This window comes from Pseudophryne corroboree, chromosome 9 (genome assembly GCF_028390025.1).
Source record: "Pseudophryne corroboree isolate aPseCor3 chromosome 9, aPseCor3.hap2, whole genome shotgun sequence".
Classification (NCBI taxonomy): Eukaryota; Metazoa; Chordata; class Amphibia; order Anura; family Myobatrachidae; genus Pseudophryne; species Pseudophryne corroboree.
Window position 1 is genome coordinate 388,528,090 of NC_086452.1, and position 12,403 is coordinate 388,540,492.

The 12,403-nt window shown below is 43.4% G+C and overlaps 1 protein-coding gene across 6 annotated transcripts in view; it reads left to right on the forward strand.

Annotated features, from left to right (window-relative positions):
* Nucleotides 1-12,403, forward strand: part of CACNA2D3 (calcium voltage-gated channel auxiliary subunit alpha2delta 3) — a 2,000,770-nt gene that overhangs the window by 922,595 nt on the left and 1,065,772 nt on the right. The gene's annotated exons all lie outside the window — the stretch shown is intronic.

Genomic DNA, 12,403 nt, shown 5'->3' on the forward strand with positions numbered 1-12,403 from the left:
TGCTGATTGGTAGCCATGGGCAACTTCTCCACTGGCTCACTTCTCCACACTTTTCACTGCTTCATGAATAGACCCCTTAGTGCTTGGGTATAGCTGTGCAGGGGGAGGGAGGGGCTCCATTGCCTGGACCCTAATATTAGCTGGCTACTGGTTGGACCAGAGGTGTAGTCATCCACACAGGAGCTGTTCTTTTAGTCCTTATGCATTAAAACAGTGGGCTAACAGATGTCAAGTGTAATAACAAGTACAGACCACTACTCAAGGGAATGGATAAAAGTGGATACCGCCAATGCACTAGTATGAGTTAAGGGGGGAACTTCCATTTCCCACACCCACTCCCTAGAAAGAACACCTATTTAGTGCCTTTTTTCTCTACTAATGTTTATTTCAGAAAAGGGCTTTTTTAGGGGCATAGTGCAATTCTACTGTATGTTCCCCTTGATGTTACATTTTTGAATTGTGCAGCCACAATTCTCATGAATTAAAGTTAAGCTACAATACTCCAAGTGTAAAGCATTTCTGAATAAGCATTGGCCAAATTTTTTACTTTTTCCATTTATTTTTTTAATGAATTTCAACCATGCAAACCTTCAATACAGTACAAAAATGATTTTACGCTAACAACTGATGTTCCACTTCTTTAGTAAGTTATCTAAGTGATGGCGAAACCTCTTGCTGTAACAACAGTGATACTTACTGTTCAGGTTACAAAAACAGGCTGACATTTAAAAAAAAAAAAAAAAGGAATATCATATATGACTACAAAGCTGTGTAGTGGAAGCACACACTGACTCTGGACTTGTGCACTACAGTTTATTTCGTTAGGATGACCACATACCAGTAACCATCATATAGTTGGTGTTCATACAAGACACTAACAAAGGTCCTCAGCTCCTACAGAGGCTTCCCAAGCGTCCCTTTCACTAACTGAGACCTACTACTCTATAGTCACTGGCCAGTTTCTATGGCATCAGTCTCCCAGACAAATGCCCCAGACAGGCTTTTAAACCTTAGACCCCTCTTCCCCCTCCCAGACAACACTCCCACCCTGCCTTCTTAAGGGAGTTCTTAAGGGAGTTCATCACAGATGCTCTGGCTAATCAGTCACATGTTTTCAGCTGCACCAGGCAGTAAAGGAGAAATGAACAGAAGTACATTAAGCAGGTAAGACACACAAATTCTGTCCTCCAAATATGTGACTTCCCTGGGTTTGTCAGCTAAACACCCCTGGTTCCTCTGTAGCACACTGCTCCAATTGCCACACATATCAAATGAGAGCTTGGATAATGTATATTTATCTTAAATGACCTGACATGACATTGACAGTTTGTCAATAAATTGATGATCTGTTGTTACTGCACAAAGACGCAGATCAAAATTACACATAGATATGTGCAATTTCTGTGGCATTGCTGGGTGGTAACCGGGTGGCTAGTCAGACACAGATGTGTTGTTGGGTGTGTCAGTCAGCACTGACCCTGGTTTGTCATGTCCAGATGGAGATTCTGCACCTCCATAGGGCTGATGCTTTGTTCGATGGTGCGACCACAGCTGTGGGCTTCTCAATAGGAAAACCATCAGCTGCAGCATTAGCATAAAGACGCAGTAGCGACTGCGTAAAAAAGACTCAGTCGCAGTTGCAACTGCATACTTCTCTGAATCAGCTCCATAATGTCCCTATCTTCTAGCATCAGATGGATTCACCCCTTGTGGGCTTGATTCGGAGGTCGACGCTGTTCAGATCCTGTCACAAATAAATGATTGTTTTAGTTCTGCACATGCGTTGGAGCCTCTGTACTACTGACTACTGTATCCAATATAAATGTTCCAATGTAACTTTAATTGCCCATGCCAGGGATGTGGTACAAAATGCCATCAGTCAGAATGTCGACGTGGATGTTAAATTGACATGTGACATGTCAATATGCGCAATGTCCCATAATCCTACTGTCAACAGCCTAACTACAGCCTAACACTAACCCTAAACCAAACCTTAAACTTAAACTATTCACATTCTCAATACACTGACCACATCAACATAATGTCCATGTCAACATTCTGAATGTCAACACAGACCTTTCTCTGATTTCCAGTATAGGTTGCTATTTGAGTGATCACCTTTAATTTACCTTTGCTATTTCTCTCTTTTTGCAAAGTTACTCATCTCTCATCTATTTAACAGCTAACATGGTAAACTCCCTCTATATACTGTATGTGACCTGGTCTCCTAAAATGTAAAAATGAGGGCTCAAAATGTATTTCAAATTCTGACACAGCATCACATATATAATACATTTGTGGAGGCTAATATTATGAGATTAATGGGTGTTAAATGTATGGCTTCCCTTTAATGACGGCCATCTTTCAGCAGCCTTTCCCTTCGGCTGGAGCACTCCGAAAGTGCCTAGTAGAAGGAGTGTTGATTTTTTCTGTAACAGAAGGCTTTGTAAGTCACATGATTTTTGCAAAAATACCTAAGCACTTTTCATCGTAGTTTAATACGTTTCATTACTCTGTACTTTTGATATATCCCTGAATACCATTGAAAATCACAGCTGTGAAAGTATTTTCAAAAGCAGCCAAATTGTCCATCGGTTTCTTCATCACGACCAGTTACCTACAGCATTCACTGGCGTACAGTAACATTATACAGAGTTCTTATTTTTGTTAGATATACATGAATTGAAATTGGAGACTTCAATTGATCTTTTCTTTGCCGAAACATCTATTTCAAAGAACAACAGAGAGCCAGACACAAAATTAATGAAGATGATATCTTTGTATTATCAGAACTAGAAAACATGTCATTAACTCATCATTTGCTCACTGTCACCTACCAGCATCTGCTCGCAGTCGAGCCTGCGAGCAAAAAGAGATGGGTTTATTAAAATTCATAGTGCGTGAAATCCGCATTGCACACAATTTTGTACATAAAACACGTTTCAGCGTTTTATTTGATATATCTCTACAGTACACTGAACATTTCAATACCTCTCTTCCTGAGAGATATAATGAGGTGGGACATTACATACCAAATCTCTGTTGCGCATAAGTAGAACAGAAAATTGGTAAATACGTCTGGAACAGCTGCATTTACCTGATGCGCACCCAAAAACCACATTGTATGGAATTGTAATCTTTGCATGGAACTATAAAAGTAATTTCTCCATAACACCTTATCATTCCATTTTGTATTTACTAAATTTACTACCTAAGTGATAGATGGGAAACACACCCATCTCATTAGTTCAGCATTAATGGAATCTGCTATTCATGTAATTCCATTTATCACAGAGATTTACCAACATTTGGGTTTTACTACTTGGCTTCCTCTGACTGATGTGGCTAGATTTGCACTGATGACTTGCAAACATTATTTTGTGACCTTGAAAGGACATTATATGGAAACATAACTTTTTGCATGTTGCGTGGTACCCTCATGATGAGCAAAGTAAATGTTACCCCATGTTTTATGGCTTTGTACAGTCCAGCATATCACCCATGTTATGTATTTGCAGAGCCGGCCTTAGCTATAGGCAGGCTAGGCATTTGCCTAGGGCATTCAAGCATGTCTAGGGGCATCCAAGCATGTCCCTGCAGCATCTCATGCTGAGAGGGACAGTCCGCAAACTAACTGTTACTTTCCAAATGTATTCAATCAGTACTTGTATACACTGCTGTTTACATTTGTCAAAAAAAAATGCACACTGTGCCTTAAACTTCCTCTGACATGCTTGAATGCCCCTGACTTGTGAGACCTCAGACAGACAGCAGAAGCCCAGTAAATGCAATTCCTGGACCTGTGACATTTTTGCTGACTATATAAGGTTATTACTGGATGGCTTCTTATGATAACACCTGTGTATTTTGGAAGACTGCTTCACAGAAACCTGACATCACCTATACTGCTTGTGCACATGGGGGAGGGGGACCCTGCCATCCTGTGTGTGTCCCTTATCCCTGTGCAAACCCCAGGTGTCTGCAGGGACATAACATGGGCAGTGTTCTCCCCACACTTTATTTCCTAGTCAGTCCATACCGTAAAATTCCCCTGCCATCTAGCACTGTAACGTGGTCAGTAAGTTGCGTTGTGCTATTTCTATATGAAACATCAGTGCAGCGTGACTTTTGGACACATCAGACTGGAGGGCAGAGCATTTAGCTCCCACAGTATAAAGTAAAGTGCATGCAGTTAACGGGAGTAACAGACACCAGCAAACACACTGAATAGTGAAGAGAATGGACAGTTTCTACATGTTTGATACTGATCTTTTTGTACTGTGGCAGTATATGTGTATTATGGGCATTACTAATGTGGGGCATATGTGTAAGGTGCATTACTGTGTGGCATTATGTGTATTATGGGCATTACTAATGGGGGGCATATGTGTACGGTTCCTTTACTGTTTGGAATTATATGTATTATGGTCATTACTGTGTGGCATTGTGCAGAGTTGAACTGGCCCACAGGGTAACCCCCCGGTGGGCTCCACTACCTGAGCGTTGCAGGTACAGATGCAGAACTAGCGGCGGAGCTAGGGGGCACCAGACAAAATTTTGCCTAGGGCATCAAATTGGCTAGGGCCGGCTCTGTGTATTTGTAACCACTGAGTCCCCTTTTGAGGGTGGGAGGGGATTTAATTGCAGATAATGGCCCTCATTCAGCTTGGTTCGCTATATTGCAAAAACGCAAATTGGATAATTAACGGAAAATGCACTGCGATCGCAGCCTCAGCGAAATGCAATTGCAGAGTTAGTGACAGGAAGTGACCCTTCGTAGGTGTTAACATGGCGTTTGTGGGGAGTGGTTGGAAAAACGCAGGTGCGCCATGACCATTATCGGGGCATGTATCTAATGTCATCTGCATTTGCTTATGATTAAGAACATGGCACCAGGTTTTGCGGTATATCAGAGATTGGTTACATAACACAGATTTTTATACAAGTTCCCTCTTAGACCAATTATTTTTACCTGAGCAGCATCTATTAACTTTTCTACACTCACACAAAGAGGAATTGGCAGATGATGTTGTTCGAAACCCCTTGCTTATGGTTACATGGCGGGTTTAGCATCATACGCGGAAGCAACGTAACCTAAATTGACATCACTCTCTTTTCCTTCCGTTTATCCTAAATCCAGAATTTCAGGATGGTAATGCCTCTGTTCCCTTTACACGATGGATGGATATTGGGATTCCATACGTTCCTGCATTGGTTAGCACTGAGGATCATAGACCTTTACGGATTACCAAAATTTTTACTACATATAAATTACCCCAGTCTCACCTTTTGGCGATACATCAAGCACAACATTATGTGAGGTCGATGATCCGAGTTCTCTCTCCGAATGACTGGTCCAACTTTTAGATTTATTGCTTGCTAGACCTATGTGGAGGGGAAGGACGATCTCCTTACACTATAAGATTCTCCATATCCCATTAGACCATGAGGTTATTACTACGGGACTCTCTTCTTGGAGAGCAACATTTCCTCATATCACTATTGGCAAACTGTTACGGTCATTGTGTTATTCCCAATCCATACTCTCTTTGAGTATGTATAGGGAAATGTTCTATAATATTTACCATAATGGGTATCTTTCCCCCCACCGCAGGTTCGTGATTGGTTTGTCTGATACTGATAGCTGCCCTAAACGTGGAGCGTCCAATGCCACTTTTGTCCATTATATGTGGGAATGCCCCTTGATATGGCAATTTTGGACTTCAGTTAACCAATTCGCTACTACTTATCTAGTGAGCTACCTTCCACTTTCGGCAGAATAGGCTATACTGGGTATTATGCCTCCGACAAACTACTATGCATAAAGAATTTAAGACGTCTTCCTTTTTTCAACTATAGGAAGGCTTTATAGATTCCCTAACCCCAGTACTTAAACGCCAAATATATAACTGTTTCCGATATACATCTTGGTATGAGACATGTATATTGTTGGGAGACCCTCCAATTGCTCTGTCACCCTCAAGCTGAACTATGCTCTCTCGGTGAATGGACCCAGAGTTGTGGGGGGGGAGGGACAGACTGCCAGCCATGCCTAGGTGGGGGAACTGTATACTTTATACTGAATTATAGTATCTGCATATTATTGTTTTCAAATGGTTTATGTGGCTCCTTTTTGAATTGTTGCTTCCCTCAAAGTATTCATGTACTTATTACATTTGATATTTGTAATACCTTGTGATATACCATGATATGCTCCGATGAATAAAGAAATTATAAAAAAAAAAAAAAAACATGGCACCCATGCGACTGCATCCGCATTATTCTGAGTAAGTGTGGGTCAGCCGCAATTGTCAATGGTATTCTGTTTGTGCGAATGAGTTGCGTTTGCATAAGTGGGCGTCTTTTAATTAGAGATGAGCGGGTTCGGTTCTCAGAGAACCGAACCCCCCTGAACTTCACCACCCGAGACCGGATCCGAGTCAGGCTCGGGTTTTTCCCGCCTGACTCGGAAACCAGAACGAGGCAAAACATCATCATCCCGCTGTCGGATTGTCGTGGGGTTTGGATTCCATATAAGGAACAGCGCGTCCCCGCCATTTTCACTCCAGCATTGGAGAGTGTAGAGAGAGGACGTTTCTCCGTCCTCAGTGTCCGTGTCTTGTGCTGCATCAGTCCAGTCACAGTGGTCGTGTCCTCTGCTGCCATATGTCCAGTGCTGCTGTATAAGTCCAGTCCAGTGGTGCTGTGTTGTGCTGCATCAGTCCAGTGGTGGTGTCTTGTGCTACATCAGTCCAGTCACAGTGGTATAAATCCAGTGATCCTGCTGTATAATTCCAGTGATCCTGCCATATAATTGCAGTGATCCTGCCGTATAAGTCCAGTGATCCTGCTATATAATTCCAGTGATCCTGCCGTATAATTACAGTGGTACTGGCGTATAAGTCCAGTCCAGTGATACTGGCGTATATGTCCAGTGATACTGCCGTATATGTCCATTGATACTGCTGTATATGTCCAGCGGTACTGCCGTATATGTCCAGCGGTACTGCCATATAAATCCAGTGATCCTGCCGTATAATTCCAGTGGTACTAGCGTATAAGTCCAGTGATCCTGCCATATAATTCCAGTGATCCTACCGTATAATTGCAGTGATCCTGCCATATAAGTCCAGTGATCCTGCCGTATAATTCCAGTGATCCTACCGTATAATTCCAGTGGTACTGGCGTATAAGTCAAGTGCTCCTGCCGTATAATTTCAGTGATCCTGCCGTATAATTGCAGTGATCCTGCCATATAAATCCAGTAATCCTGCCATATAATTCCAGTGGTACTGGCGTATATATCCAGTGATCCTGCAGTATAATTCCAGTGATCCTACAGTATAATTGCAGTGCTCCTGCCGTATAAGTACAGTGATCCTGCCATATAATTCCAGTGATCCTGCCGTATAAGTCCAGTGAACCTGCCACATATGTCCATTGATACTGTCGTATATGTCCAGCGGTACTGCCGTATAAATCCAGTGATCCTGTTGTATAATTCTAGTGATCCTGCCATATAATTCCATATAAATCCATATACTTCCGTATAAGTCCAGTCCAGTGGTGCTGCCATATATGTTCAGTGGTGCTGTCCTGTGCTGTATATTATTTACTCCAAATAAAGGGGTTATTAATATGTAATCCAAATAATTTTCACAGGGTTTGCCCTGTGTGGTGTAGAGGTACGCTATCCTGTACCGCATATTGTTATATAACTCCAGAAAAATAATGGAGAACAAAAATTTGGAGGATAAAATAGGGAAAGATCAAGAACCACTTCCTTCTAGGGCTGCAGCTGTTTCCACTAGTCATGACATAGACGATGAAATCCCATCAATGTCGTCTGCTAAGGCCGATGCCCAATGTGATAGTAGAGGGCATGTAAAATCCAAAAAGACCCAAAAAAAAGAAATTGAAATGGTCTAAGGAAAAACATAAACTTGCCAATATGCCATTTACGACACGGAGTGGCAAATAACAGCTAAGGCCCTGGCCTATGTTCATGACTAGTGGTTCAGCTTCACATGACGATGGAAGCCCTCATCCTCCCGCTAGAAAAATGATAAGAGTTAAGCTGGAAAAAGCACAGAAAAGAACTGTGCGTTCTAAGATGGTATCACAAATCGCCAAGGAGAGTCCAAGTGTGTCGGTGGTTGCGATGACTGACCTTCCCAACACTGGACAGGTAGAGGTGGCTCCTTCCACCATTTGCACGCCCCCTGCAAGTGCTGGAAGGAGCACCCGCAGTCCAATTTCTGATATTCAAATTGAAGATGTCACTGTTGAAGTACACCAGGATGAGGATATGGGTGTTGCTGGCACTGAGGAGGAAGTTGACGCTGAGGATTCTGATGGTGATGTGGTTTGTTTAAATCAGGCACCGGGGGAGACACCTGTTGTCCGTGGGATGACGAAGCCCATTGTGATGCCTGGGCAAAATACTAAGAAAGCCACCTCTTCGGTGTGGAATTATTTCTCCACAAATCCGGACAACAGGTGTCAAATCGTGTGTTGCCTCTGTCAATCTGTAATAAGTAGGGGTAAGGATGTTATCCACCTAGGAACATCTTCCCTTATACGTCACCTGCTGCACATTCATCAGAAGTCAGTGTCAAGTTGTGAAACTTTAGGTAAAAGCATAAGCAGTACACTGACACCTAAATCCCTTCTTCCTCTTGTACCCAAGCTCCTGCAAGCCACACCACCAAGCCTCCCTCAACGTCAACTTCCTCCTCAGTCAGGAACGTCAGTAGTCCTGCAGGCCATGTCACTGACAAGACTGACGAGACCTCTCCTAACCGGGATTCCTCCGGAGGATCCTTGAGTGGTACGCCTGCTGTTGCTGCTGTTGTTAATGCTGGGAGTCGATTGTCATCCCAGAGGGAAAGTTGGAAGACCACTTGTAATACTTAAACTAAGCAATTGACTGTACAACAGTCCTTTGTAAGGAAGATGAAATATGACAGCAGCCATCCTTTTGCAAAGCGGATAACTGAGGCCTTCACAGCTATGTTGGTGTTAGACGTGCGTCCGGTATCCGCCATTAGTTCAGTGGGACTTAGAGAATTGTTTGAGGTACTGTGTCCCCGGTATCAAATCCCATCTAGGTTCCACTTCACTAGGCAGGCGATACCGAGAATGTACAGAAACGGACATGTGGACAAGTGGAACAGGGCAGACTAAGGACTATATGATTGTGACAGCCCACTGGGTAGACGTATGGCCTCCTGAAGCAACAACAGCAGCATCGCACAAATGTCAACTCATTCCTAGGCAGGCTACGCTATGTATCACCGCTTTCCGTAAGAGGCACACCGCTGACAATCTCTTACGGAAACTGAGGGACATCATTGCACAATGGCTTACCCCAATTAGTCTCTCCTGGGGATTTGTAATATCGGACAATGCCACCAATATTGTGCGTGCATTACATCTGGGCAAATTCCAGCACATCCCATGTTTTGCATATACAATAAATTTGGTGGTGCAGAATTTTTTGATAAATGACAGGGGCGTGCAGGAGATGCTGTTGGTGGCCCGAAAAATTGTGGGACACTTTCGGCATTCAGCCACCGCGTGCCGAAGACTGGAGCGCCATCAACCACACCTGAACCTGCCCTGCCATCACCTGAAGCAAGAGGTGGTAACGAGGTGGAATTCAACACTCTATATGCTTCAGAGGATGGAGGAGCAGCAAAAGGCCATTTAAGCCTATATATCCACCTACGATATAGGCAAAGGAGGGGGAATGCACCTGACTCAAGCGCAGTGGAGAATGATTTCCGTCTTGTGCAAGGTTCTCCAACCCTTTGAACTTGCCACACGTGAAGTCAGTTCAGACCCTGCCAGCTTGAGTCAGGTAATTCCCCTCATCAGGCTTTTGCAGAAGCAGCTGGAGAAAGTGAAGGACATGCTAAGACGGAGCGATTCCGCAAAGTATATGGGACTTGTGGATGGAGCCCTTCATTCGCTTTGCCAGGATTCAAGGGTGCTCAACCTGTTGAAATCAGAGCATTACACCTGGTTCCGATGGAATTCACCCGAGTGTTCTTATGGAGCTGCACGCTGAACTAGCAAGACCTCTATTTTTGATCTTCATGGATTCGGTTAAATCGGGTATGGTTTCCAAAGACTGGCATATAGCGGAGGTAGTGCCGATATTCAAAAAGGGGAGCAAAGCTGAACCAGGTAATTATAGACCAGTTAGTCTTACATCTATAGTGGGGAAAGTATTGGAAGGTATTCTAAGGGACAGTATTCAAAAGTTCCTTGAAGCAAATAAGGTCATTAAAAGAAACCAACATGGATTTGTGAAGGACAGATCATGTCAGACCAACTTACTTGGCTTTTATGAAACAGTAAGTGCGAACCTTGATCATGGTAAGGAGGTTGATGTAATCTTTTTAGACTTTGCCAGAGCGTTCGACACTGTACCACACATGCGTCTTATCTATAAGCTACAAGAAATAGGGTTAGGGAGCACAATATGCACTTGGGTCAGTAATTGGTTAGATCATAGGTTCTCAAACTCGGTCCTCAGGACCCCACACAGTGCATGTTTTGCAGGTCTCCTCACAGAATCACAAGTGAAATAATTAGCTCCACCTGCGGACCTTTTAAAATGTGTCAGTGAGTAATTAATGCACCTGTGCACCTGCTGGGTTACCTGCAAAACATGCACTGTGTGGGGTCCTGAGGACCGAGTTTGAGAACCACTGGGTTAGATAATAGGGAGCAGTGCGTTGTGGTCAATGGATCATTTTCAAATTGGACTAAAGTACTAAGTGGTGTGCCACAAGGGTCTGTACTCGGACCACTTTTGTTCAACATTTCATCAACGACCTAACAGTAGGTCTAGAGAGCATGGTGTCAATTTTCGCAGACGATACCAAATTGTGTAAGGTTATAAATACGGAGGGGGATGCTGAGTCTCTTCAGAACGACTTAACTAAACTGGAAGCATGGGCAGCAAAATGGAGAATGAGATTCAACACAGACAAGTGTAAGGTAATGCACTGTGGGGGCAAGACCAAAAATAACACCTACATACTAAATGGGGTAATATTAGGGGATTCTGTACTGGAAAAAGACTCAGGGGTTCACATAGATAACAAATTAAGCAGCAGTACCCAAAGTAGGAGTGCAGCAAAGAAGGCTAATAAGATATTAGCATGCATAAAACGGGGAATTGATGCAAGGGACGAGAGTATTATACTCCCATTATATAAATCACTAGTGAGGCCACATCTTGAATACTGTGTGCAATTTTGGGCACCATATTACAAAAAGGATATCCTGAAGCTAGAAAAGGTTCAGAGGCGGGCGACCAAACTAATCAAGGGCATGGAGACGCTGGAATACGAGGAAAGGCTTGCAAGCTAGGCATGTTTACATTGGAAAAGAGGAGACTAAGGGGGGACATGATCAACATCTACAAATATATAAGGGATCAATACACAGAGCTTGGGGGGGACCTGTTTTCTATAAGATCAGCACAGAGGACACGTGGTCACTTGCTTAGGTTAGAGGAGAGGAGTTTCCGCACATTGAGGCAAAAAGGTTTTTTCACAGTAAGGACAATACGTGTTTGGAATTCCCTGTCTGAGAGAGTAGTAATGGTGGACTCAGTCAACACCTTTAAGAATGGGTTCGATAAATTCCTATTGGATAAAGATATTCAGGGTTATGGTGCGTAGGCACGCATTATAGTTAAAATAACTAGTCCTAACATAAAAATAACTAGTCCTATAATAAGACTGCATAGGAGACCACAAATAGGTTGAACTCGATGGACAATTGTCTTTTTTCAACCTTAGTTACTATGTTACTATGTTACATTTTGGCCACCGTGCTCCATCCTAGGTTTAAAGCCTACATTGTATCTCTCTTTGCAGAGGTTCAAAGACCTGCTGGTGAGAAAATTGTCAACTCAGCGTAACGTGACCCGTCAACAGCTCCTCCTTCCTTTTCTCTCACAACTGGGGCTGCGAGGAAAAGAATAAGATTTCCTAGCCCACCCGCTGGCGGTGATGCAGGGCATTCAGGAGCGAGTGCTGACATCTGGTCCGGACTGAAGGACCTGCCAACGATTGCTGACATGTCTACTGTCACTGCATATGATTGTCACCATTGAAAGAATGGTGGAGGATTATATGAGTGACAGCATCCAAGTAGGCATGTCAGAGATTGATTGCTTCTTTTTTGTTGGGGGCCCAAACAAACCAGTCATTTCAGCCACAGTCGTGTGGCCGACCCTGTCGCTGAGATGATGGGTTTGTTAAGTGGGCATTTCCTGTTTATACAACATAAGGGTGGGTGGGAGGGCCCAAGGACAATTCCATCTTGCACCTCTTTTTCTTACTTGCATCATGTGCTGTTTGGGGCCTAGTTTTTTAAGTGC